Source organism: Tinamus guttatus, unplaced genomic scaffold (assembly GCF_059628265.1).
Source record: "Tinamus guttatus ecotype Peru unplaced genomic scaffold, ASM5962826v1 Tinamus_guttatus_pri_ptg000332l, whole genome shotgun sequence".
Classification (NCBI taxonomy): domain Eukaryota; kingdom Metazoa; phylum Chordata; class Aves; order Tinamiformes; family Tinamidae; genus Tinamus; species Tinamus guttatus.
The window spans coordinates 137,100-164,289 of NW_028288866.1; the positions used below are offsets into that span (position 1 = coordinate 137,100).

A 27,190-nucleotide genomic window follows, 5' to 3' on the forward strand; every position below is an offset into this window, starting at 1 on the left:
TTGGTTGCATGGCCTGACTGTGAAGGGGCCGCAGGGCATTTGTCACAGAGTGGTCTCTCATTTTGACCATTTGCAGCACTAGTCCAACATTGGACAGTTGCAGGACTCAGCAGGGGCAGGTTGCTGAGGGTGGCTGCCCAAGCAGGAGGGCTGTGGTGGGCGGAGACACCAAGGGTTGTTGCTGGGTCCATGCTGGGGAGACCTTTCCCCATCTTGGAGTGCACCCTGCCCCACGCGGTGCCTGCACATCAGGACCATGGTGTGCAGGGCACCAGGGATGGGAGCCACAGGGCTCCTCACTGCTCCACTGCAGAAGGGAAACTGCCAGGGCAGCTCTCCCAGTGCTGCCCCACAAGCTCTTGTCCCTACTCCAGACACGCCAGGCTAGATCGTGAAGACCAGAAGGTCCCTCAGTCCAAGCTGTGCCAGCCTCGGGGAGCTGCCCTGAGCACTGGGACACACAGAGTGTTCTCCTTGTAGAGCCTTGTCCTGCTAGGCGGGTATCACGGGCACCAGGGGAATGGCCTGTGTCTGCATGAGGTCACTTGGGGCTTCTGCATGGGAGGTGAACACATCAGCCCCTGCACTGCAGCCTCACCAGCCATGACCCCTCACTGCAGCCGCCACTGCTGTTCACCCCTGCCCCTACTGACCTGCCACCACCCCCACATTGTCCTGACTCCTGTCACGTGTCCCCACACGCTTAGGACCAACAGTGCAGCAGGAGCTGGCACAGCCCTATGGCCCTATGCCTGACCCCCAGGCCTCCCCCCCAGGCATTACAACCATCTTCCAGTAGGCCAGGAAAGAGGATCTGGGGAGTGATGGGCTGATCAGTGCCACCTCAGTCCCTGGGAAGTAAATCATTCTGTGGGCTACTTCCAGCTACATGAAGGGACACAGAACTGGCAAAGTATCAAGGGCAAAATTCTGCCCTGGCAGAACTGGAGAATCAAGATTTTTTTTTTTTTTTTTTTTTTTTATCGTGTATGTGAATCACTGCCTGCAAAGTCCCATGTACGTTTTCATCAGCAATCAGGCCTTCCTTGAAATCTGGTTTTTGTCCTCTAAACCCCTCACATTGTTGGTGATTCTGAGTTCTGGGAGGAGAACAATTTCCTGAAGCATCTCTTTTGCCCAATGCTATTTCTATTTTGTCCTGGGCTGTACAGATTTTGCTCCCTTATTATCATGTCCTTTTACTGCTACCTTGCCCTCCACCAGCCTTTGCATTGTGCTGCCATCATGAAGCAGTAGCTCTTCACCCACCTGATTATTGCTCTGTGGGTCACAGGCTTCACTCTGTTGTGTTACTACCTGGTCCTGCTCTCAAAGCTGACTTTCTGTGGCCCCAACAAGATCCACCATGTCTTGTGGGACAACTACTCCTTATGCAAACTGTCCTGCTCTGATACCAGCCTGATTTGGAAAGCAGACTCTGCTTTGATATTGTTTGTTGTGCTGAGTTCCTTATATTGAACCATGGTGTCCTACATGCGCATTCTTCCACTGTATTCTGCACATGCCCTCAGTACCTGGGAGGTAGAAAGCTTTTGCTACATGTTCTTCTGATCTCACCAGCTTAGCCATCACAGAGGGAAGCTGCCTTGTTCTCTATGCTTGGCCCTAAGACAATGTTTCCCTGGAAATCAGCAGAACTGTAGCTTTGCTGAACACTGTCTTGTATCCATTCTTAAACCCCTTCACCTACAGTCTCCGAAAGAGGACTGTTAAGATTGCCCTGAAGGAAGCCATTGGCTGTGCAAAGATTTGGCTTTTTCCCCACTCATGATGCCTTCCATGACAGCAGTTCTAATTATGTCCCATATATTATACCATGCACATCATATATGTAGCAACTAAATACACATAGCTCAGGAGATTTATGTTCTCATTGGATTGTCGTGGTGAAAGGAAGGAATGCGACTTGTGCCTCATGCTTACAGGGAGCTATTATAAGTGACGTCTGGAGAGATATTAATAAAATTTTGAACACACAATTTTTTGGACTGGGACGTGTAGATGAGGCACTTAGGAACATGGTTTAGTAGGAATGGTGGTGATGGGTTTATGGTTGGACTTCATGATCTCAAAGGTCTTTTCCAACCATAATGATTCTATGACATACTGCCAGTGCATGCTGAATCAAGGCAGTTTTCATATATTGTTTCCAGAAATTCAGCTGCAAATTCTAGGGATCTTTTCCAAGGGTTACTGAGGAAAGCTCCAAACACCTCCTCACCCTGAATTACAGAAGATTCTAAGAACAAAAATTAAGCTCAGACATTAAAATGGATTCAGATTCATTGGATTCAAGCCCATAAACCACTTGCCAGTTTCAATGCTGTGACAAAGACAAAAAGACAAGCATGTTCACAGTTAGAAACCCTGCTTTGTCTGTGGCAATTCTGTTTGGTGACTCTAGGATACGTTTCTGTGAAAGAAACAAAACGTATTTCTTCTTGGACAACTGGCTTTTTCTACAATCTTGTTCTTTGCTGAAGGAGTTCTTCATGACTGGGAATTATTTCAAATTATGTCAAATACTATCACTAGAATTGGAGTGATGGTTCTACTATCCTTATTTTTTTGTTCTTGTCCATCAATAAAATTATATATCCCTCCATGCATATCTTGATTGGTATGTACTGTTGACAAGGGGAATAATCTCCTTTTATCCCCTTTTCCCTTTATCCCCTGTCTCCTTTTTTTTTTTTTTTAATTCCATGGGGATAGAAGGAAAGCACAGAGGAAGAGAAAGCACTCCTTACCAACTTTTATAAATGGTGTTGTGGGCATGGCATTTCTGGAGGGAATTCTACAAGAGTGAATTCTTCATAGCAATTGTATTTCTCCCCTGTGATTGAACCTTAGAAATACCAGCTCTGTGATCTTCATGGTGGAGGAACAGTATGTGAGGAGTCGTGCTGGGTCTCTATGGTCATCAGGAGGAATGACCATCTGGGAAACCCTCTCCTGTTCTTTGCGGCCGGTGGCTCCTCTGATCCAGCTTCCAGCACTTCTGCCTGTATCTTTCTAGATCCTGAGTTGGGGCCAAGCGGGGAATTTCCACGGCCATCACAAATGACCCCAGATGACCAATTCTGCTAAAGCAGCACTCACTATGAAGCTAGGACACAAGTAGGTCCCTATGATGCAAAATCATAATGCCATCCCCTCAGACTCTTCATCCAATGACATAAAAATAGACCCGAAGGGCCATGTCAGCTGCCTGGGGCATCCTACACAACTGCATGTTTCTAGCAGATAGAGCCTGGCACCCCCAGGAAAGCCATGCCCTTTTGGAGTGGTGCTGGGCAAGTGCCCCAGGGCATCCCCGGTGTTCCACGTCTGCCTTCAGGCACAGTCTGCGCTGTCCACATCCAAGCATGCTGATTTAATGGGACACACATCACACAAAGGTCTCCACTCGTGTCCCTGGGCTCTTGAAACCTTCTAGTTCTCTTCTCTGTCACCCTCTTTTCATTACCAGATGACAGGAATAAGAACAGTGTTAATATGTCCATAGGGTCACTGGATTGCGGTCCAAGGCAGGACCCTCTTCACTGGTGCATCGTCCTTCCTGGAGATCAGCTCAGCTCTGGCCCAGGCCCCAGGGTGCTGCAGAGGGATCTCAGGCAGCAAAATCCTCTCCTTTCAGGGTTGGGTGGCCCAGCTCTGTTTCTCCCTGACCCTGGGCTCTGCAGGCTTTGCTCACTTATCGGGACCCTCCTCTCACCATCACATTGCCACCTGCTCTCCATGACAGCATGCCTGTGCTCTGAAGTGCAGCCACTGCAAATGCTGTGTCCTGGCCCTTGGTAGAACAAGTTTCACTATTGCCAATCTGTTCTCTGCGTCACAGCTGAGGCTCTGCAACAGAAACATGCACAAGTACATAAAGCCTGGGCCTCGAGAGGAGTAGATAAAGGTGCCCAATTGACTGAGACATTCTTGCTAGAATAGCTTGGAGGTAGTGGAATCTCGCATGTGATTCTACAGCCCATAGAGTGGCAGGGTACGAGATCTTCAGGAGAAGCCAGAGGAAGATGAGCAAGGAGGCTGCCCTTTGTGCATAGGGGCAGCTCAGCTGTGTGGAGCAATTTGAACATCAGAGCTAGAGCTTGGGCGCGAGCTTGTAGGTGACAAGGGTGAGACCATAGTGGGAGTGACCAAGCACCCAAGCAGGATGTGGAGGTGGGTACAGTCTCCTTTAGGCAATGTGAGCTAGTATGCGACTCAAAGGGCACCCCATGTGCATACAACCTCCCTGCATTGGCTCCCAGGTTGTAGGGACAGTTGTTCTTCAGGGGAACTGGAAGAGGGTCTAGAAAGCAGCAGTTGTTGGCTGGCTCCTGCAGGAGCTGGGAGAGGGCTGGGGAGGCAGCAGTGCCCTGGTCCGCGGCACATGTCAGCACCTTCGCCTCGCAAACCACAGGAGGACTCATGTCCCTCCTCCCTGCAGTCCTCCAAGTGATCAACTCCTCCTCAAGAGGCTGAGGGCAGCCTGACGCCTTCTTGTCCATCCAGAGGGCCTGTCCTGAATGGGGTCCTGTCAACACTGCCAGCTGCTTGTTCCCAAGTACCTGTTCCAGGAACCGTTTTCTGGAGGGGACTGCTCACTTGTCACAGCCACAGGTAGTGCAGGGCCAAAAGGTTGGTGCCAGGCCTGTTCTTCCAGCATTGCCTTGAACAAGCGGCTTGTGAGGAGAAGGAATGGCCAGGCCCCATGTGTGTCCCTGCAGCCAGCTGTAGGGAGCAGCTTGGGGATTTGGTTGAGTTGAGCATGGAGAAATTGTGGGTGCAGCAGCAGGGGCATCACTGGCACTGGTGAGTCCCGGCTGGGAGAGCTTTTGGCAATTTCCCTTCTCTCAAGCGGAACATGGGGGCTTCCACCTATGCCCACCCCTGCACCCATACACGGCTCCGCAGCTCCACTGTGCAGACAGTGCCCAGGGCAGGGTGCTCAACACTGGGGAAATGTCCCTCTGACAAGGTCCCCATGACAGCCTGCACTGTCACAAACCCTGCTGGTTCCAGCCTTGTGCCACGTTGGGGTTGGTGCAGAGCCGTCCCCGGTGTCTGAACTGGGAGAGAGGCTGGGCAGGCCTGGCTGGTCCTCTGGCTACAGGCTGGCTACCGAGGCTGGCAGGAAGGAGCTGCCCAGGCAGCTAAATGCTGACACTGAAGGTGACCTCAGTGACTCTCCAGGCTCCCTTCCCTGGGTCTCCTGGATCTCCACTTCCTCTTGTGGGACTGCAGAACTCTTACTAGCCTGGACATTCACTGCTTTTGCCCTTTCCATTTGGGTGGCTCCCCTTGAGTTACTGAAGCTCCATTCACTCCTAGGAACATGGTGCCCTTGGAGATGCCCTGTACTCTCTTGGAGGCTCCATTCCCATCTCCAGCCCTGTTATATGAGAGATACGCCTTGATCATTCACCAGCTGCAGGAGCTCTGAGCACCCACAGGTGAGAACTGAAGCCAACCCTCATTCCCTAACACATCATCTATGAGACCATTGGCTGGAGCCGGTTCAGAGTCACAGAAGAGAAACAGACTCTGTGAGGGTGAAAGTCCTTGAGTACATTATGGACTCCAGCTTTAGAAGGAGAGGCCAACCTTCAAACACTGCTCTGCAGAAATCCACTTTTATTTGAGTGAAGGCAAGGGACACAGAGACAGACATATTTAGAGTAGGTACGGCAATTAGACAGACTGAGCTCATGCCTCTGACAAAGTGGGAAACATTCAAAAACTTATGTAAAAAAAGTCATGATAAAGACAGATAAAATGTCCAAAGCAAAGAATTATCTGAGATGCTTTAGAAACTACTTCTTAGGAAGAGTGGCGAGCTTATTTCTAACACTAACTGAGCAGTTTCTTCAGCACATTCTTTAGATCCTTGTTCCTCATGCTGTAGAAGAGGAGGTTGACTGTTGGAGGCACCACTGAGTGCAGAATGGAGAGCACCAGATCCAGAGCTGGGGAGGAGCTGGACAGGGGCTTCAGGCAGACAAATGCTGCAATACCGACACAGAGGGATACCATGGCCATGTGAGGGATGGCTTTGTGCTGGCCCTGCTCAGAGGGGATCCTCAACACAGCTCTGAAGATCTGCATGTAGGACACCACAAAGAAAAGGAAACATGCAAGGAATAAACAAAGACCAACCCCAAGAAGCCAAATTTCCTTGAGGTAGGAGTGTGAGCAGGAGAGCTTGAGAATCTGGGGAATCTCACAGAAGATCTCGAAGGGAAGGGCTCTGGAGCGGACGTTCGTGCCGGAGTTCCTTGTCTAGAGGCGAACAACAGAGTGAGAGGCAGCCCCGACGCTGACCCCTATTCGGGCAGTGCTGAGCTCCCGACCAGAGGCGGCTCTGACTCAGCGGGGGTGGAGCCAGCAGGGCAAGCGGGATTTCAGAAGCTGCCCCCAGGGAGCGCGGCAAACAGAGCGGGCAAACAAAACGTGGCGCGCCAGGGAGGGCGTGGCACGGCAGCTAGTGCAGCAGTTCACTCAGGCTGGAGGTGCAGGCAGGGGTCAGGGAGTCTCCCCCCAGGTGTGGAAAAGAATCCTCTCCACAGACTCTTCCAGCAGCGGGAGATCAGGTGAAGCCATGGCCTCTACTTGGCAGAGAGCTTCCACCAGGAAGACTGTGGCGACACAGACTGAACCGCCTCAGAAACATGCAGCGGTCCAGGTTTCTGGCTGTGGGGAATGCCTAAGCCTCTCCATGTTACTGGAGAATAGCGAAAACACAGCCTGCCTTAGGTGTGAGCAGGTGGGCGACCTGCTCTGCCTGGTGGTGGAGCTAAAGGAGGAGGTAGAAAGACTGAGGGCCATCAAGGAATGTGAAATAAACTGGTGGAACTGCATTCTGCAGTCTTCCCAGGAAAGTCACCCAGAGAACCCCCAATTCAGTATGTAAATCCAGTACCCTCATACCATAGGGCAGAGGAGACAGAATTAACAGTATCAAGGGACGATCAACAATGGAAACAGGTCACTACTCGAGATGGCAGAAGAACCCTTCCACGGCCCACCTCACTTTCACCTGTGACCACATCCAACAGGTACGAGGCCCAGGAACTTGGGGATCAGATAGAGGAGGCCTTGAACCAAGGCCCATCTAGGGAGCTGTCTACAGAGAGGCAGTCAGGTCCACGCTGCGAGGCTGCTCCCCCTAAGGAAAAAGGAGCACCCAGAAGAAGCAGCGGGTGATCGTTGTGGGGGACTCCATGCTACAGGGCACGGAGGCACCGATATGTAGACCAGACTCCTCATCGAGAGAGGTCTGCTGCTTGCCAGGGGCCCGAATAAAGGATGTTACAGAAAAGCTTCCAAGGCTTGTTCAGGAGTCTATTACCCACTGGGTACTGTTTCACAAGGGCACAAATGATGCCATGGGGAAACTGAGGGATATCAAATGTGACTTCAGAACCCTTGGGATGGCCATCAAAGGTATGGGAGCCCAGGTAGTGTTCTCCTCTATCCTGTCCACGAGGAGAATGGATTCAAGGAGGAGAAGGCGGATATGGCAGATTAACAACTGGCTGTGCCACTGGGCTTGGCAACAGGGTTTTGGATTCTATGACCATGGGACTCTGTTTTATGACAAGCTAGTGGGGAATGATGGGATCCATCTCAGCAAGAGGGGCACACATCTCTTTGCCAAAGGTCAGGTGGCTTCCAGCGGGAGTATGCTAGTGGGGAGGTGAGGATAGGAAATGATCACAGAGGGTCCTCTTTCACCCCTCCTGGGAAACCTGTGGCCTCTGTTGCTTCCCTGAAATGCCTGTACACCAATGCGCGAAGCATGGGGAATAAGCAGGACGAACTGGAGATCTGTGTGCGGTCCCAGCATCATGATCTCATTGGAATCACAGAGACGTGGTGGGATAGCTCACATGACTGGAGCGCTGCCATGGAAGGCTATGTGCTCTTTAGGAAGGACAGGCTGGGAAGGCGAGGTGGTGGAGTTGCTCTTTATGTGAGAGAGCAACTGGAATGCATGGAGCTTAACCTGGGAGTGGAGGATGAGCGAGTTGAGTGCTTGTGGGTAAGGATTAGAGGGCAGGCTAATGTGGGAGACACTGTGGTGGGTGTCTGCTACAGGCCACCTGACCAAGACAAGGAGGTTGATGAGGCCTTCTATAGTCAGCTGGATATTGCCTCACGGTCACAGGCCCTGGTTCTCATGGGGGACTTCAGCTACCCTGACATCAACTAGAAGGACAACACAGCCAGGCACAAACAGTCCTGGAGGTTCCTGCAGTGTGTTGATGATAACTTTTTGACGCAGGTTGTGGAGGAGCCAACGAGGAGAGGTAGGCTACTGGACCTCGTGCTATCAAATAGAGAGGGACTTGTAGGAGATGTGAAGGTGGGAGGTAGCCTTGGCTGCAGTGACCATGAGTTAATGGAGTTCAGGATCCAAAGAGGTGGCAGGGCTGTAAGTAGCCTTGCAACTTTGGACTTCAGGAGGGCCAACTTTAGCCTCTTCAGAGACCTCCTCGGAAGAATCCCATGGGCTAGAGCTCTAGAAGGAAGGAGGGCCCAAGAGAGCTGGTTAGTTTTCAAGTGGCACTTCCTCCACGCCCAGCAACAGTGCATCCCTGTGTGTAAGAAGTCAGGCAGAGGGGGCAGGAGACCTGCGCGGATGAGAAAGGAGCTTGTGGCAATGCTTAAGCAGAAGAAGGTGGTATATAGAATGTGGAAAAAAGGACAACCCCCCTGGGAGAAATACAGGAACGTAGTCAGGGAATGCAGAGATGTGACAAGGAAAGCTAAGGCGTGTTTGGAATGCAATCTGGCAAGGGACATTAAAAATAACAAGAAAAACTTCTTCAAATCTATTAACAGCAAAAGGAAGATCAGGGATAACGTGAGTCCGCTGGTGAATGGGATGGGCACCCTGGTTACGAATAACACAGAAAAAGCAGAGTTGCTGAATGCCTTCTTTGCTTTGATGTTTACCAAGGGCAGCCCTTTAGATTTCCAGGCCCTAGGGACAAGAGAAGACTCCTGGAGAGAGGAAGACTTGCCCTGGGTAGGGGAAGATTGGGTCAGAGAGCACCTAAGGAAACTCGATACCCACAAATCCATTGGCCCAGATGGGATGCACCCCAGAGTTCTGCATGAGCTGGCATATGTCATAGCTAAGCCACTCTCCATCATCTGTGAAAGATCCTGGAGAACGGGGGAGGTGCTGGAGGACTGGAAGAAGGCCAATGTCACGCCAGTCTTCAAAAAAGGCAAGAAGGAGGACCCAGGCAACTACAGGCCAGTGAGCCTCACATCCGTCCCCGGAAAATTGATGGAACGGCTCATACTGGCCGTTGTCTCCAAGCACATGGAGGACAAGAAGGTGCTCAAGAATAGTCAGTGTGGATTCACCAAGGGGAAATCTTGCTTGACTAACCTGATAGCCTTCTATGATGGAATGACCAGCTAGATAGATGAGGGGAGAGCAGTGGATGTCGTCTATCTCGACGTCACCAAAGCTTTTGGCACTGTCCCTCACAACATCCTCCTGGGCAAGCTCTGGAAGTGTGGGATAGATGAGTGCACAGTGAGGTGGATTAGGAACTGTCTGGATGGTAGAGCTCAGAGGGTGGTGATCAGCGGTGCCAAGTCTAGTTGGAGACCTGTAGCTAGCGGGGTTCCCCAGGGGCCAGTCCTTGGTCCAGTCCTGTTCAATTTTTTCATAAATGACCTTTATTCATCAATGACATCTGCCCTATGAGGAGAGGCTGAGGGAGCTGGGCCTGTTTAGCCTGGAGAAGAGAAGGCTGAGAGGGGATCTAATCAGTGTCTATAAGTACCTCAAGGGAGGGAGTGAAGAGGAAGGTGCTGGTCTCTTTCACTGGTGGCCACCGACAGAACTAGAGGTAATGGCCACAAACCAAAGCACCAAAAGTTCCACAGGAACTTAAGGAAAAAATTTTTAACAGTGAGGGTGACAGAGCGCTGGAACAGACTGCCCAGAAAGGTCGTGGAGTCTCCTCTGGAGATCTTCCAAACCCGCTTGGACGCAGTCCTGTGCCACATGCTCCAGGTGACCCTGCGTGTGCAGGGGGGTTGGATTAGATGACCTCTAGCAGTCCCTATCAACCTTAAGCATTCTATGATTCTATTCTATGATTCTATGCACTGCTCTACCACATTGCCTTGGCAGAGCGGAATGGAAAATGTGTTCCCAGTGTGCAGAAGAGCATGGAGAAAGCCACTGGCCCAGGCAGCTGCTGCCATTATAACAAAAGCTCTGCTGCTCATGATGGTTGTGCAATACCAGGGTCTGCAGATGGCATTGTAGCGGTCATAGGCCATAACTGTGAGGAGAGAATACTGTGTTGAAAATAAGAGTGTTACCAAGAAGATCTGGACAGCACATCTTTAGTAGGAAATGATCTTGTTGTGCGATAGGGAATTGACCAGGGATTTGGGCAGAGTGGTGGAGATGGAGCTCAGGTCAAGGAGGGAGAGGTTGAGGAGGAAGAAGTACCTGGGCCTGTGGAGGTGGGGGTGTACATGGGGATGTGGTCACAGGCTACAGCTGTGATGATGAGGCCGTTGACCAGTAGGGCAGCCAGGTAGATGCCCAGAAAGAGCGAAAAGTGCAAGAGCTGCAGCTCCCACCTGTCTGAGAATACCGCAAGGAGGAACTCATTGAGGGAGCTGGTGTTGTTGGACATCAGTTCCTTAGGGGCACAGGAGTCCTGTCCAAGGAAGGAGAGAAAGACAGAAGTTAGATCAGGCTTGCCTGAGCCAAGCCATTTCAGTGTCTCAGGGAATTCCCCACACTTTCTCTCCCTTATTTCAGCTCCCTTTCAGGTGCTCCTCTACGAATTGCCTGTGTGTGTCACATGCAGCAGGGAGCCCTGCCTATAGATCCAAAGGAGTTGTTTCTGCTGTGCTGCAGGTCTAAATGGATGTGTCAAGCTATTCTTTGACTGATATTTGTGGAGATGCCTGGGAATGGCATCTTGCACTGCTTGGAAGGGACTTGGTCCAGAGACCCAGCGGGCATATTCTTGATTCACCAGCATCAGAGTTGAATACAGCCCTCACATCAGTTGTGTCTGAAGGAGAAGAGCTCTGTGAGGGATTCACCCCCATCAATCTTGCCCTCCTCAACAGAGATATTTGTATCTGAATCTCTCACACCAGAACCCCCTGCGGTAAGGGAGAATGCAAACAAGGATTCACCTTACCCTTTCTACATGTCCAGATGTTTAAAGGTAGACCTTATCCTCATGCCACTTTACAATCTGCACCCTTATTCCAGGCACTGTAGAGGAAAACATTCCCCAGTCCACATCCTTGGAAGGGTTGGTCTGTCCCGAGGGCAGGACCTGGTTTTTGTCCTTATTGGAACACCATCCCTACCAAGTAGACCATATTTTCCTGTGTAGCCAAGCTGATCTCCCAAGGTGTCTTCTAGTTTTAATGAGCATCGTTACGGACCACCCACCTTGTGCTGGGTGGCTGTGGTCTTTAAAGACCTGGTAGCTTTCCTAAGCTCCATTGCCCTTCAGATTGTCAGATTCCCCCACCAGGAAGTCAAGTCCCCTCTTGACTTGACCAAGATTTGAAAACTATGCCCAAGATGACATCCAACCACCACATCTCCCACCAGTCCTTCTCTCTTGGAAAAGAGCAGGTCCAGCGGGGCTCCTCCCCTTGTAAGTTTACTAGCTTTGGTAGGATGTTATCTCCCATAAACTCCACAAATTTCCTAGACTGTTTCATCTCTGCCTTATTATATTTCCAACAAACATCTGGTAGGCTGAAGTTTCCCACAAGAGCAAGCACTGCCAATCATGAGACTTCTGTCCCCTGCTTGTTAGAATGCCTTGTCTGTTTCTCCATCCTGTTTGGGTGGCTTGTAGCAGACTCTCATCAGGATATCATCCTTGTTGGCCTTCCACCTGATCCTGACCCATAAGCATTTCCATCACCTGCTTGGAGCTCCATGCATTCAAAGCACTCCCTAACACTCATTGCAACTCAATCCATTTGCTTCCTTGCCTGTCCCTTCTGAAGAGCCTGCAAAAGGAATGAATGGATAAATAAATAAATAAATAGATCAACCGCTGACATAAGCCTCTTAGTCATCTGTTAAGCAGGTGGCTTTTTCTGTTACTCTCAGCTACCTTTCCTGCTTCACAGCTTTGGCCATGATCCAGGTGAGGTCCCCTGACACGAGCTTCTGCTCTGGAGCCCTTTCCTTTGAGGTTTATTATTATTTGATCAAGAATATAAGAATAAAAATAGAGAAAGAAAGAAATGAAGAGGACAAGCTTGAGGCCAGGTATATGGGAATCACAAGTGGGTACACATGGGACAGTTATTGGGACTGACATATGTACCCATTGAGCAAGTATTGAGCACACCTGTTAATCTTTCAGAGTGAAGGTTTAGGACTACCACTTCTTTGTCAAAACAGAAAGCTTGTTCCTTCATTCTCCCTGCCATAATGAGACTGAAAGAGCAGAAACACAAAGGAAAGCTCCTTGACTTCCAAGTAGCCCTTCTCTTGATCTTCTGCTGTAAAGGACCCCTCGCACATGCCCTGTGTATGAGCTGGAGCTGTGAGCAGACTTCACGCATGCAGCAGCCTCTTGGCAGGAGAATGAACCTGCCCTGACCGGTGTCTGTCTCCCCAACCAGCATTTCCCCACAGCTGTGGGAAGCAGTGTGGGGAGCAGTGTGGGCAGGCTGGGTGCTGCCCCTCTCAGGCTGCAGAGTCACTGTCCCAGGCACGCAGAACCCTGGGCCTGGCGGATGTTGCTCTGAATCACAACCCATGCAGAGCTGGGTGCAGACCGCACCTTCACACCCCTGCGTCTTCCCTGGGAGAAGGAAGCAGGATGCACTGTCCCCGTGACCGTGCAGCAGGGAATTCCTGCTGTAAAGCATCTCCTCAGCCTGCTATGCTCTGAATAATCCAGGAGAGAGACTATTAAAAACTCAGTGCACAAAGACATGGACCAAGTGCAGAACTTCCCTCCAGGAAGCTCTGCTGCATTGCTTTTCAGCCAGAGACTCACTGTGTCAAGGGCTGGAAAGGTTTCTCCCACAACAAGCTCTCCTCTCTCCTTCACACTGCTGTTCACCTCTCACTGCCTTCTCTCCTCTGCTGTCTGCAGCAGCAGGCAGTGCCCGCAGCCCTGCTGCTCTTGGCACAGGAGCTGCTCCTGCACTCGGCTGTCTCTGGGCAGTGCTGCCAGGCTGCCACAAGCTGCCTCCGTCCCAGGAGCCTGGCCCCGCTCAGGAGCAGAGGCCCAGCTGAACTCACCAATTTCTCTGTCCCTTGTGCTCCCTCCTCCTGGGTAATATCCATGAAGTAATCTAAAAGTCACATTTGACCTTTCCTAATGAGTGGAGAGAAAAGGATTCCCATCTTGTCATCTATTTCATCAGGGGATGACTATCTATGCAAGTTAGAAATGTCTCACTCTGGAAGGCCTTAGTTAGGAAGCTCCTAATAGTCAGGACACCCAGAAAGGAGCAAGAAGGGGGCTTATGGTTGTAGATGAGTCAATCTAGGCATCCCATGGTGGTTCAGAAGCCCCTGATCTAGGATGAGACACACATTCCTCCCATGAACTCCACAAACACACAGAAGGTGGGATTCTGCTTTCCCATGCTGAAGTGTGCACAGCACTGACATGTGCATGGGCGCTCCTTCTCTGAGCTCCCCTTGTAATCACTGGTGATGGAGGGTGCAAGTCAGATGACAACACACAAACACCTGGTTGAAGAGACAGAGGAGGTAGGGAAAAGGTGCCCCTGTTTGCTTGCTCTGATGGAGCAAATGTGACACCTGCATCCTCATGGAGCTTCAGGAGAAGGCCACATGGGGAAAGTCCTTGGCCATCTCAAATGACCCCAGATGCCTTCCACTACTATGTGAGCACCATGCAGTATAAAGCAGAGACCTGGGCGGTTCATTACAATGCAAAAAGTTCATATAATTCAGTGCAGACATTTGATTCAGGCACACAGAAATAAGCTGCAAGGCCGAAACAGATGCCTGTGTTGTCCAGCATAACCGAATGTCTCCTCTAGGAGACACAGCATGGGATCTATGGGAAACCATGTCCCGTTGGAGCTGGACAAGTGTCCTAGGGCATCTCAGGTTCCCTCCCAGTGCTCAAACACCTGGATCCCACCACTGCCTTTAGGCCAAGTCCAAGTCTATCCCTCCTACAGCTGAGCATGCTTCATAGATGCTCATAGAGGCACATCACACCAAGGGGTCTGCTCTCGTCTCTGCACTCTTAAAAGCTTCTCGCTTTGTTCCCACGCAACCTCCTTTCACCCCGGAGGACATGATGAGGCTAATGATGACCCCAAGATGACTGGATCACAGCTGGCTCAAGCCTAAGGATATCTTCAGAGGCATCTTCTCCTGCCTGGAGATTGGCTCACCTCTGTCCCAGGCCCCAAGGTGCTACAGATCAGCTCCTGCAACAACCCCCTCTCCTGTCGTTCCCTCACAGGCCAGCTCTGTTTCTCCCTGCTCTTGGGCACTGCACCCTTGGCTCTCTTAGTGGGAACCTCCTCTTACCATTGCATTGACACCTGCTCTCCATGGCAGCATGGCTCCACTTTCAAGTGGGGCCATTGAACACAGCGTCTTTGGCTCTTGCTAACCGGTTTCAGCAGGACCAGTCTTCTGCGCCACTCCTGATGTTTTGCAGACCAAATATGTGCAAGTGCCTGGAGGCACTCAGTAAGAGGAGGAGTGGGCAGGTCCTTTGTGCGGAGGGGCAGCTTGGATGTAAAAAATCCTTCCACGGCATGGAGAAGGGTTTGGGTAGGTGCATGTGGGTGAGCATCAGATGAAGGGTGACATCATGCTGGGAGCTACAGACCATGCAGTCAAGCTGATAGATAGGTGACAGCTCCTTTAAGCAACATGAGAAAGTTTGTGAATCACAGGCCCTGATTCTTACTCAAGTAGGGGCAGGGCACAGAGGGACTTTAATCCCTTTTGCATTTATTGGAATGGCAAAAAGCAGGGTTCAAACAGGCCAGGAGAGTGCTGGAGAGCATCAGGTACAAATTCTTAGCACACGTGCACTGTAGACAAATGCTTGTGACTGATAGTTTCTTGTGTTTGGATTTTTACATACAGGGAGGAAAGCATCAGATACGGGCATAATTAGTGTCATACTTCCCTAAAGTGAGCAGAAAAATGTGGAATTCCATATCCAGTAGAGGAAGGACAGAGTTGCAGCACAGACCCTGGATTTCAGCAGAATAGGTTTGACTGTTCAGCGAACTGTTGGGAGTTTCCATGAGAAGCAACTCTGAAGGGCCCAGGGCTTTAGGGACAGCACCTGCCAAACACAACGATGATCTGCATCAATACCATGTAAAACTCATCCACCTCTCCTGGAAATTGGGATGTACCTGAGTGCTGCAGGAGCTGTTGGATGTTCTTGCCAAGCCAGTCTGCATCATCTCAGAAAGGTAATGGAGAAGAGGAGAGGTGCTGGAAAAATGGGAGAAAGCCAATGTCACACCAGTCTTCAAAAAGGGCAAGGAGGAAAAACCCAGAAACTATTGGCCAGTCAGCCTCACCTCCATCCCTGGAAAGGTGATGCAGTAACTCATCCTGTTGGCTATCTCTAAGCATGTGGAGGACAAGAAGAAGATGAGCAGTAGTCAGCATATATTCACCAAGGGGAAATCATATGAGAACCTACTAGGATGGAATGACTGGCAGGATAGATGAGGGGAGCACAGTGGACATTATGTCCCTTGACTTCAGCAAGGCTTTGGATACTGTCTCCCAGAATATTCTCAGAGGCAAGCTCAGGCAGTGTGGGTTAGATGAGCGGACAGTGAGGTGAAAGGAAAACTGGCTGAATGAGAGAGCTCAGAGGGTGGTGATCAGTGACACAGAGTCTATTTGCGGCCTGTAGCCAGCAGTGTCTCCCAGGCGTTAGGATTGGGTCCAATCCTGTTCAACTTCATCAGTGATCTGGAAGAAGGGACAGGGTGCACCCTCAGCAAGTTTGCTGATGATACAAATGTGGGAGGCTTGGTTGATACACTGCAGGGCTCTGCAGCCATTCAGAAGTGCCTGGACAGGCTGCGGAGTTGGGTGGAGAGGAACGTTCTGAAGTTCAAGGAAGGGAAGTGAAAGGTCTTGCACCAAGGGACGAATACTCCCATGCACTAATACAGGCTGGGGGATGACCTGCTGGAGCACAGCTGTGCAGAGAAGGACCTGGGCATCCTGGTGGACAATAAGCTGGCAATGAGGCAACAATGTGCCCTTGTGGCCAAGAAGGCAAATGGGATCCTAGTCTGCATTCGGAAGACTGTTGCCAGCAAGTCAAGGGAGATGATCCTGCCCCTCTACTCAGCCCTGGCTGGGAAGTTCCTTGGGAGGTCCCTGCTGGCAGAGCAGCTGCGAGGCCAGCGCTGGCCCATGGCTGGGGACGGGCTCTGAGGCTGCTCCTGTCCCAGCAGCAGCGCGGCCGGCAGCGGGGTCTGGTGCAGACACGCGGGGAGGTCCCTTGTGTGCACGGAGCTGCTGGGGCAGCAGCAGGTGCTGCCTGTGAGGCCAGGGGTGTCTCAGCAGCGGGCAGGGACACGGAGGCCATTGCGGGGACGCTGCCGGGATGCCCCTGCTCTCTGCAGGGCTGGCTCTGTGCTGACGTGTAGGCGTCGGCTGGTGACGTCACTACTGCTGCAGCCCCTGATAGGCCAGGCCGCGCAGCTGGTTGTGACGTCAGCAGCCCCTTCCTGGCTGGGGCGGCTCTGCCGAGGAACCTGATGTCCCTGCAGCCCGCGGCGGCAGCAGCCCACGCTGGGCTGTGCGTGAGCGAGGTCCCCCTGCCCGAGGAGCTGCTGGGCCGGCAGGAGGCTCACGGCGGGTGCTGGCGCTGAGGTCGCTGCTGCCAGAGCAGTGAGGGGCCAGCAGCAGTGGCGGGGACGAGAGGGTTTGCTGAGGGTGCCCCGTGGAGGGGCTGACACCTGCGGAGCTCTGCAGCCCTGGGGAAAGGCAGATCCTTAATCAAGAGGAGGGAGATGGAGGACTTAGCACCATGACTTTGTGCTGTTGTGAGTATGATCTTCTCTGGCAAAGGTGGACAAGGAGCAGAGACTTGCGGCCAGCTACCATTGGACCAGGGAGTCCAGCAAGACCTTTTAAGCTGCTAAATGAACCCAGTGTCTAAGCGAGCATGGTGTAAGAAGAGAAGTGGCATTAGTAATTGATGATTGCCGGGCTGTTTGTGCGGCAGTAATTCCCCTCCCTGTCTCATGAGTGAGTTAATGTAAACTCGGCTGAATTGCACTCTGAAGACATGGTAAGGGAAACAATGGGCACTGTCCCCAGCAGCAAGTCCACAGAATCACAGAGTGGTTAACATTGGAAGGGACCTCTAGAGCTCATCTAGTCCAACCCCCTGTTCAAGCTGGGACACCTAGAGCATGTGGCACTGGGTGGCATCCAGCTGAGTTTTGAAGATCTCCAGAGAAGGAGACTCCACAGCCTCTCTGGGCACCTGTTCCAGGGCTCTGTCACCCTCACAGTAAAGTTCTTCCTTGCATGGAGATGGAATTTCCTGTGTTTCAACTTGCACCCCTTAGCCCTTGTCCTGTCCCTGGCCACCACCAAGAAGAGTTTGGCCCCATCCTCCCTACATTCACCCCTAAGGTACTCACTTCTATGTGTTGATCAGATCTCCTCTCAGTCTTCTCTTCTCCAGACTAAACAGCTTAGTCTTTCCTCATACGATAGATGCTCCAGTCCCTTAATCATCTTTGTCGCTTTATGCTGCAGCCTCTCTAGAAGCTCAATGTCCCTCTTGTACTGCAGAGCCCAGAACTGCACACAATACTCCAGGTTAGGCCTCACCAGAGCTAAGGAGAGGGGGCAACATCTGCTGGCAACACTCCTCCTGATGCAGACCAGGATGCCATTGGCCTTTTTGGCCATGAGGGCACAGTGCTGACTCGTGTTTAACTCCTTGTCAACCAGGATTCCCAAATCCCTCTCTGCGGAGCTGCTTTCCAGCAGGTCAACCTCTAGTCTATACTGGTGTCTGGGGTTATTCCTCCCCAGGTGCAGGACCCTGCACTTGTCCTTGTAATGTGATACTGGGCAATATTTCTAAATGCCTCTGCCTTTGCCTCTGCCTTTTTTCTCCTCTACATTGCCCTAATAGTCTGGAGCTAAGTAAGGAGATCCCAGTCTACACAAGGGGTATCTGCTGATTTGAGTGCCCTGAGCTATCTGATAGTTTTAGTGAGTTTCAGAATGGCCCATCCCTATGCTTGGCAGGTCTGTCCTTAAAGACCTGCTGTCTTTTCTGAGCTCTGATGCCCTTGAGAGCTGCTTCCCCTACCAGTCCCCTGAACAGGCCAGGAAGTTGGCTCTTCTGAAGCCCAGTCTCCATTCTGCTACTGCCCTTCTGCACTCCCCTCAGCATTAGGCACTCCGAATTCTCATGGTCACAGCAGGCAAGGCAGACACTGACTATCCCATTCCCAATCAATTTGTCCTTGTTTGAAATGTCCAGATACCAGAAAGCATCGCCCTTATCAGCCCATCTGGCAGCTGTGCAAAACAGTTCTCCTTAATGTCCTCCAGAAGCCTCCCAGACTGCTTGCACTCTGCAGTTTGCCTTTCCAGGTCATGACAGGGGGATTAAAGTCCACTCAACAATAACCAGGGCCAGTGATCCACAGACTTTTTTTATACTGCTGAGAAATAGGAGAGCTCCCTCCTGAGATGTTCAGCCACAAGCTCTCACTTCAAACCTTGCCTGTAGAGAAATGCTGTGCTGAGGATCTGCACCACCTGTGCCTTGCTGATAATGTACAGGGGAGTGTTAGCGAATTGTCCTTGGCCGGCTGGGAATGAGGAGCTAGCTGGGAAAGAGTAGCTAGCCGTTTCGGGTAAACAACTTTGCAGAGCTGAGAAGAGCCTATGCAGCCGGGACCTAGCAACCTCCCTAGCAACCAATCATAGCTAGCCTGGAAATCCCTCAGATGCTTGTAGGTATAAATATATGCGCACTTTGGCTAATAAACGGAGCAAGACCTAACCTCATATTGAGTCCATGTCTTGTAATCCGGCCCGGCACCCAGAAGGCCCGTGCAGTTGTCCTGCACTGGTTCCAACACTTGCCTCTTCCAAGAAAGAGCTCCACATATCCAGTCTGCTCCTTCACACAAAAGGCATCCTCCCTCATCTTCCATTGATCACCATTCCAATGATATTTCTGACCTGTGACAGCTCGCACATCTTCATGTGCTCCTGCCTCTACTTCAGGCTGCCTACACTTGCATATATTTGGACTTCAGCTTCAGCTGTGGCACAGAGAACAGAATGGTCACAGAGAAACCTGTTACCAAGAAGCAAAGACGCTGGGTGTGCAATGGCCCAGTTCAGAGCAGAGCCATGCTGTCATATATAGCAGGAACAATGCAATGGTGGAAGCAGTTTCCTACTAAGAAAGTGAATCCAGCAGTGTCTGAGGCCAGGTAGACACAGAGCTGGGCCATTGAGAAACAGCAGGAAAGAGGGTTGCTGCCTGAGGTGACTCTGTGGCTCTACTGGACCTATGACAGACTTCTTGCACAAATCTCCAGGAAGGACAAGGTGCCCCTGAAGATGTCCATGGACCTTGACAGCCTGTGATCCAGCCATGCTGAGGTCCTCATTAGCCCAATCCCTGTTCATATAATATGATGGAGTGAGCAGATGTTGAGGGGAGGGGAGCAAGAAGGGCTTGAGAGTGCAAAGAATCTCAAGATACCTTGGTGTGATGTGCCTCTCATTTATGCAGCACACATGCATGTAGACAGGATGGACTTTCCCTACAGACAGTGCTGGATTTCATTTGTTTGCGCTCAGGACGGAGCCCTAGGATTCTCTGGAGCACTTGCCCAGCAAGTGCACCAAAGGGGATAGTTTCCCTGTAGGTCCAATCTGCAAGAGACATATGGTCGAGCTGGACAAGCTAGGCATCTGACAAGTCTCTTCCAGCACTTTTCAATGCCATTAAATCAAGTGTCCGTGCTGAATTACATGAGCTGCTGGTTAATAGTGGAATCTTCCTATGCCTCAGCTGGAGTGAGTGGGGCTCTAGTTGTGTTTGGCACCAGGAGGTCATTTCAGATAGCCAAGACAATTCATCTCCTGATCTCACCTCATCTTCTAGGATGATGCAGGTCCCCCAGTTCCTGCATCAGAGCAAGCAGACACTGACACCACATCTGTGTGTGGCACATCTGCTTTGGAGCACATCTGTCTCGAACTGTCACCAGATATCTGTGTGTAAGTGACTGACTCTTCCATCTCCAATGATTATCAATGATTATCCATCTCCAATGATTATCTCAATGATTATAGTGGGATCTTAGACAAAGCACACATGCACACCTCTGTGTTGTGCTCACTTTGTTTTTGGCAAGGGGAATCCCACCTGTGGCGTCTGTGGAATTTACAGGAATAATCTGAATATCACTTCAGATCCAGACCTGGGGGTCTGAATTCTGTAATGCCCAGATTGATTAATCCTAATCAAAATCTGAACAACGTCTCAGCGAGTTGGCTTTTGTCCCATCTAGGCATCCCTGTCTGGTTGAGAGATGAAAATCATTCTTCCAGAGACTTTCATAACTCTGTTCACAACTTTCCTGACATTCACAACTTTCATAGCTCCTCATCCTCTGATGAAATGAATTGCAATGTTGGAAAACCTCTCCACTCACAAGAAAAGGAAAGCAGATGATTATTTTAGTTTGCTTGAGGGAACATTCCCCAGGAGGAGGGGACACAAGGGACAGAGAAATTCACGAGTTCAGCTGGGCCTCTGCTCCTGAGCAGGGCCAGGCTCCTGGGATGGAGGCAGCTGTGGCAGCCTGGCAGCACTGCCCAGAGACAGCCGAATGCAGGAGCAGCTCCTGTGCCAAGAGCAGCAGGGCTGCGGGCACTGCCTGCTGCTGCGGACAGCAGAGGAGAGAAGGCAGCGAGAGGGGAACGGCAGTGTGGAGCGGGAGCAGAGCTCATTGTGGAGGAAATCTTCACAGCCCTTGAAACAGTGAGTCTCTGTCTGCAGGGCAATGCTGCTGAGATTCCTGGAGGGGATGTCTGCACCCCAGCCAAAACACGGCTCATAGGATTTTTAATGGTCTCTCTCCTGGTGTAAGCAGGGCATAGCAGGAGGAGGAGATGCTTCAGAGCAGGGATTCCCTGACACATGGTCAGAGGATCAGGTATGCTTCTCTTGGGTATGCCACTTGAACACATGGCTGTAGGGCTGTGAAGGCAGGGAGTGCACCAAGGTCTGCCTGGGGCTGTGATTCAGAGCAGTGTCCCTGTACCTCATGGTGCTGTTTGCCCAGGACAGTGACTCTGCCACCTGTGAGGGTCAGCACACAGCCTCTCCAGGGAGCTCCCTGTGGTGCTGTGGGGAGAAGCTTTGGGTGGGAAGAGAGATCCCCAGCAGGGCAGGTTCTTTCTGCCTTTGAGAGGTGCTGCAGGGGTCACGTTCTGCTCACAGCTCCAGCACATGCGCAGGACATGTCTGAGGGGTCCTTTCAAGAGGAAAAGCAAGAGAAGAGCTGCTTGAAGGAGAAGGAGCTTTCCTTCAGGTCTCTGCACTTTCACTTTCCTCATTTTGACAGGGAGAATGAAGGAACAAGCTTTCTGTTTTGGCAATGAGCTGGGAGTCGTAAACCTTCACTCTGAGAGATTAGTAAGTCTGTGAGAAACGTCAGTGAGCTGCTTCATCCCCACTTTAGTCTAAAGGCAGCAACAGCATCTTCTTTGCAGCATCCTAGGACTTTATGTGACCTGCTCATTCCAACCTGCAACCACAGAGCTGCCCCTGGACATTGCCAGAGGTTTCTGTAGGGCAGAACTGAGCACCCAGAGGGTGACATGGGATCTTTGAGCAGTGACAGGGACAAGACACTGCAACAGAGAACAGGGACAGCTCCAGGGCAGGGACAGCTCCAGGCAGCAGAGATGGGCAGGGAAGGAGAAGGAACTGCAGAGCATGAGACTCTGGCTGAACTCTGCAGCCAGAGCTGTGGCAGAGGAGAGGGGCATCTCTTTGGTGCCTCCCCACCAAAGGCCTGAGAGGAGCAGTGCCTCAATGTCCCCCTCTGCAAGGCGGTATACCCTGCAGGTAAAGTTTTCCAGAATGCCTCTCTGTCCTTCTTCTTGCCTCCCTTGGCAACAGGGTCATGGTGTTGCTCCTTAATCCTTCTCCTGTCCATGCTGCTCCTGTTCTTGCTCTCTGCTTCCTGTGCTTGGGAGTATTCAGCTGCAGTTCAGGCACCAAAGCTACAGGTAGCGGAAAAGAGGGATTTCCAAGGGAGTGAGGTCTCCACAGCCCCCTCTGTCCTGTGGAGCTCCGGGAAATGCAGTACAGGGAAATGAGTTGACTGTCCCTTAAGGAAACTCTGTCTTAAATCCTGACAATCATTTGGCTGTTACCCTGTGGTGTCCTGCAGGCTGCCACCTGCCCTCCAGAAAGCCTCTGCTGTCTCATGACATATCTGTGGTATCTCAGCGACCCATGGGGAACCTATTGAAATAAAGATAGTACGGAAGTGAAGTGATGGTGGGAGGCTGTAAATGGGCAGCAGAAAAGGGTCGTATGTGTTGTTTGCTAGAAGGGGAGTGTGGAGACCTCCCTCAGGTGCATGTAGAAAAGGTGAGAAGATCAGAGATGGGCACTCTGAAGCCAGACTCTGCTCTCAGCAGGGGCTGCTCTCTTTTTAGAGTAACATCATTTTCTAGCTACAAGAGGCATGAGCCTCAGAGATCTGGGAAAGAGACGAATAGATAAGAAAACGTCATTAATTTATTTTCCTTTTAAGAGTGTCTCCTAACTTCTCTCTGTCTGTTTTTCCCTTGGTGAGTCCCCCATATGTATGGGAAGGAAATGTCCAACAGCAGCTCCCTGAAAGAATTCCTGCTCCTGCCATTCGCGGACACGCAGGAGCTGCAGCTGGGAATCTACCTGGCTGCCCTCCTGGCCAACGGCCTCATCATCACAGCCGTAGCCTGCGACCATCGTCTCCACACCCCCATGTACTTCTTGCTCCTCAACCTTTCCCTCCTCGACTTTGGCTCGACCTCCACAACTATCCCCAAATCCATGCACAATTCTCTGAGCAACACCAGAGCCATTTCCTACTTGTGATGTGTTGGGCAAGTCTTAAGTTTTACTATTTTCATATCAGCAGAGTATTGTCTCCTCACTGTCATGGCCTATGACCGCTACGTTGCCATCTGCAGACCCCTGCACTACGGGACCCTTCTGGACAGCAGAGCTTGTGTCAAAATGGCAGCATCTGCCTGGGCCAGTGGTTTCCTCAATGCTCTCCTGCACACTGGGAACACATTTTCCCTACCCCTCTGCCAAGGCAATGTGGTGGAGCAGTTCTTCTCAGATCCTCAAGCTCTCCTGCTCAGACTCCGACCTCAGGGAAATTGGGATTATTGTGGTTAGTGCTTGTTTAGCCTTTGGGTGTTTCACTTTCATGGTGGTATCCTACGTACAGACCTTCAGAGCTGTGCTGAGGATCCCGTCAGAGCAGGGCCAGCACAAAGCCTTTTCCATGTGCCTCCCGCACCTGGCTGTGGTCTCCCTGTTTGCCAGCACATGTGCATTTGCCTACCTGAAGGCCCCCTCCATCTCCTCCCGATTTCTGGATCTGGTGCTGGCTGTTCTGTACTCGGTGGTGCCTCCAGCAGTGAACCCCCTCATCTACAGCATAGAATCATAGAATCATAGAATGCTTAGGGTTGGAAGGGACCTCTAGAGATCATCTAGTCCAAGCCCCCTGCATACGCAGGAACACCTAGAGCACGTGGAACAGGACTGCATCCAAGCGGGTTTTGAAGATCTCCAGAGAAGGAGACTCCACAACCTCTCTGGGCAGCCTGTTCCAGTGCTCTGTCACCCTCACTGTTAAGAAATTTTTCCTTAAGTTCCTATGGAATTTTTGGTGTTTCAGTTTCCGGCCATTTCCTCTAGTCCTATCAGTGGCCACCACTGAAAAGAGACCGTCCCCGTCCTCTGCACTCCCTCCCTTGAGGTATTTATATACACTGATTAGATCCCCTCTCAGCCTTCTCTTCTCCAGGCTGAACAGGCCCAGCTCCCTCAGCCTCTCCTCATAGGGCAGATGTTCCAGGCCCCTGATCATCCTTGTGGCCCTGCGCTGGACTCTCTCCAGAAGCTCCACATCCCTCTTGTACTGTGGAGCCCAGAACTGGACACAATACTCCAGATGCAGCCTCACCAGGGCTGAGTAGAGGGGCAGGATCACCTCCCTCAACCTGCTGGAGATGCTCTTCTTAATGCAGCCCAGGATCCCATTGGCCTTCTTGGCCACGAGGGCACACTGCTGCCTCATGGTCAACTTGTCGTCCACCATGACACCCAGGTCTTTCTCCGCAGAGCTGCTCTCCAGAAGGTCGGTTCCCAGCCTGTACTGGTGTCTGGGGTTATTCCTCCCCAGGTGCAGGACCTTGCACTTGGCCTTGCTGAATTGCATGAGGTTTTTCACCGCCCAGTTGTCCAGTCTATCCAGGTCCCTCTGGATGGCAGCGCAGCCCTCTGGGGTATCGGCTACTCCTCCCAGTTTCGTGTCATCAGCAAACTTGCTGAGGGAGCACTCCGTGCCTTCATCCAGGTCATTGATGAATAAATTGAACAGGACTGGACCAAGGACTGACCCCTGGGGGACCCCGCTAGCTACAGGCCTCCAACTAGACTCTGCACCGCTGATCACCACTCTCTGGGCCCTGCCATCCAGCCAGTTCCTAATCCACCTCACTGTCCACTCATCTATCTCACATTTCCGGAGCTTGCCCAGGAGGATGTTGTGCATGAGCATGAGGAACAAGGAGCTCAAGGATGCCATTAGGAAAGTGATTTCATGGACCTTCTTAAGCAGTGGTAATTTTTCAACACTCTCCACAAATGACTCTTTCTGTATCCTGTAACTGGATTGAGCATTGTTTCTTCATGTTATTTTTATTATGACTTTTACTAGTGATAATAATTGTTATTGTGTTGCTACACAACTACTTGTATTCATTCCCCTTTTTACGGTGTCTGCTCTGTCTCACCTGATACTCTAAATTGTGTTGAATGCTGGACAAGGACTGGCTCCCTAACAGTATCTCTGTAATAAAGTAATTCCTACCAGTACAGTGCGTGACAAGCTGGGCTTTTCCTCCAAAGCCGGGGTCAAGAATAGGCCCAAGGACTTGCACCCCTCAAGGGCCTGCTGCACAGGATTCTCCATGGATTCAGCAACACAGAGCTCAGAATTATGTACTGATCTTTTGGCGACCAAGAGCTGGTTTGTGTATTCACCTATCAGAGTCCAAGGATAGTGGAGAGGCTGAATGGTCATGGATTTACACACGCACAGCTCTCCTACGCATTAAGGCACTGTGTCAGATGGCTGTTCTCATAGAGGGGAAGCTGGAGGTGTCAGGAGAGCACAGAGATCCTCCTGGGACAGCATATGCCTGGGATGGACTGTGAGTAGAGCCTCATAAAGGGAGAGGTCCTCAAAGATGGAGTTTCTTAGAGGTAAAGCACTAGGTATCTGCAGGCAAAAGAGGACTCTGCAGTCTCAGGAGAGGCAGTGAGGACTCAACTGTCAGGAAGAAGGGAGAACGGAGAGCCCTCTGGATCACCATCTATCAAATACCAGGGGCAGAAGGTATAGGCACAACGGACACAACGAGCACCCTTGGAAAATGCTCTGTAGTCCAGGTGCCCTGGACTGTGCAGTCATCTGCAGTCCCCTGGAGGGATTAGAGGTCGTGATACCCATTTGGTTGGGTCTGACTCCTACCCCCAGTCACAGGGGCAGGGAAATGTCACCATTAGCCACTTTATCTCCCCCTCTCCCCCCTCCATATCCTTCCCAGCTCTGGATCTCTCTGTACTGGCCATTCGGTACTCAGTGGTGCCTCCAGCACTGAACCCTCTTGTCTACAGCATGAGGAACAAGGAGCTCAAGGAGGCACTGAGGAAACTTGCTCAATGGGTACAATGTCAGTGCCAAAAACTGTCCTGTGTGCAGTCACTTGTCATTCCCATGTACAGGCATGAAACATGTGCTCTTCATTTATTTCTTTCTGAATTCTTACTCTTACCTTCCTGAAAAAATAATAATAAATAATGATTTAAAATACAATATAGCAATACAGCAGGAACAAAAGGCTGACTAGGGAAAATACAGGCCTTTTGCTAAATGGGCCAAGAGCCCTGGTGAAAGAGGACACAGAAAAGGCCACCTTTGCCTCAGGCTTTAGTGCTAAGAGTGACCCTCAGGAATCCTAGGCCCTGGAGACCATGGAGAAATGCAGAAAAGAAGACTTTCCCTTGCTGGAGGAGAATCTGAGTAGCACTCACTTCAGCAAACTGGACACCCACAAAACCATGGGCTCTGAGAGGACTCTCTTGCACTGTTCAGTGCCCACGTCTGACATAGCTCCATGAACTGGAGAAATCAAGTCCCTCCAGTTACACTGCTTGTACCTCTGGCCCTTGGCAAGCGACCGTCACACATCAGAGACTCTCCGAGCACTGCCTGACAGATGCAAAAAGAGGCTCACATTGGAATGCTGCATTTATGACACTGCATCTCGCACTGCTTTCATGCCTCCTGATGGTTAGCTTGCTTCCCTTTACCCCTTCTCTGTTTGTTGCACTGCACCATTGCAAGTGTCACGATCACATCTCAAAGTGCACAAGTGGCAATTTCTCCTCTGGTGTTATTCCTGTGTTTCACACCTCAGACAACTTCACCTGTGACCTGCATGGTCAAAGTGACAACTGGGAATAGAAGAAGCTGGGTGCAAGGAAGGACCTTGCTCTACCTTGCTTGGTCTTGTTAAAAGGCATTGCCTGGTTCAGGCTGGGCTGCTTTTTCTTGGAGAGCAGGAAGAGAAGAGGTATCTTTCCCTTCTTTTAAAAGTCATCAGGCAATAATTTGCATACTGCTTGTAACACACACTTGCTACTCAGGGCCATAAGGGCAGAGGGCTTGGGGCATGCAAAGGAGCACGATGAGAAAGAAGAGCACCAGCACAGCTCAGCACTGGAACTAAGCTCTTTCTCCTTGGAAGGTGGTCGGGAGGGGAGATTAGCGGGTGGTGTCACAGCCACCC

The 27,190-nt window shown here is 51.1% G+C and overlaps 1 protein-coding gene and 1 pseudogene across 1 annotated transcript in view; both read left to right on the forward strand.

Moving 5' to 3' along the window:
• Positions 1 to 27,190, forward strand: part of LOC148593787 (uncharacterized) — a gene marked incomplete at its 5' end in the record, with an annotated part of 98,421 nt that overhangs the window by 52,135 nt on the left and 19,096 nt on the right. The gene's annotated exons all lie outside the window — the stretch shown is intronic.
• LOC148593788 (olfactory receptor 6X1-like) lies at positions 1,192 to 1,792 on the forward strand (annotated as a pseudogene).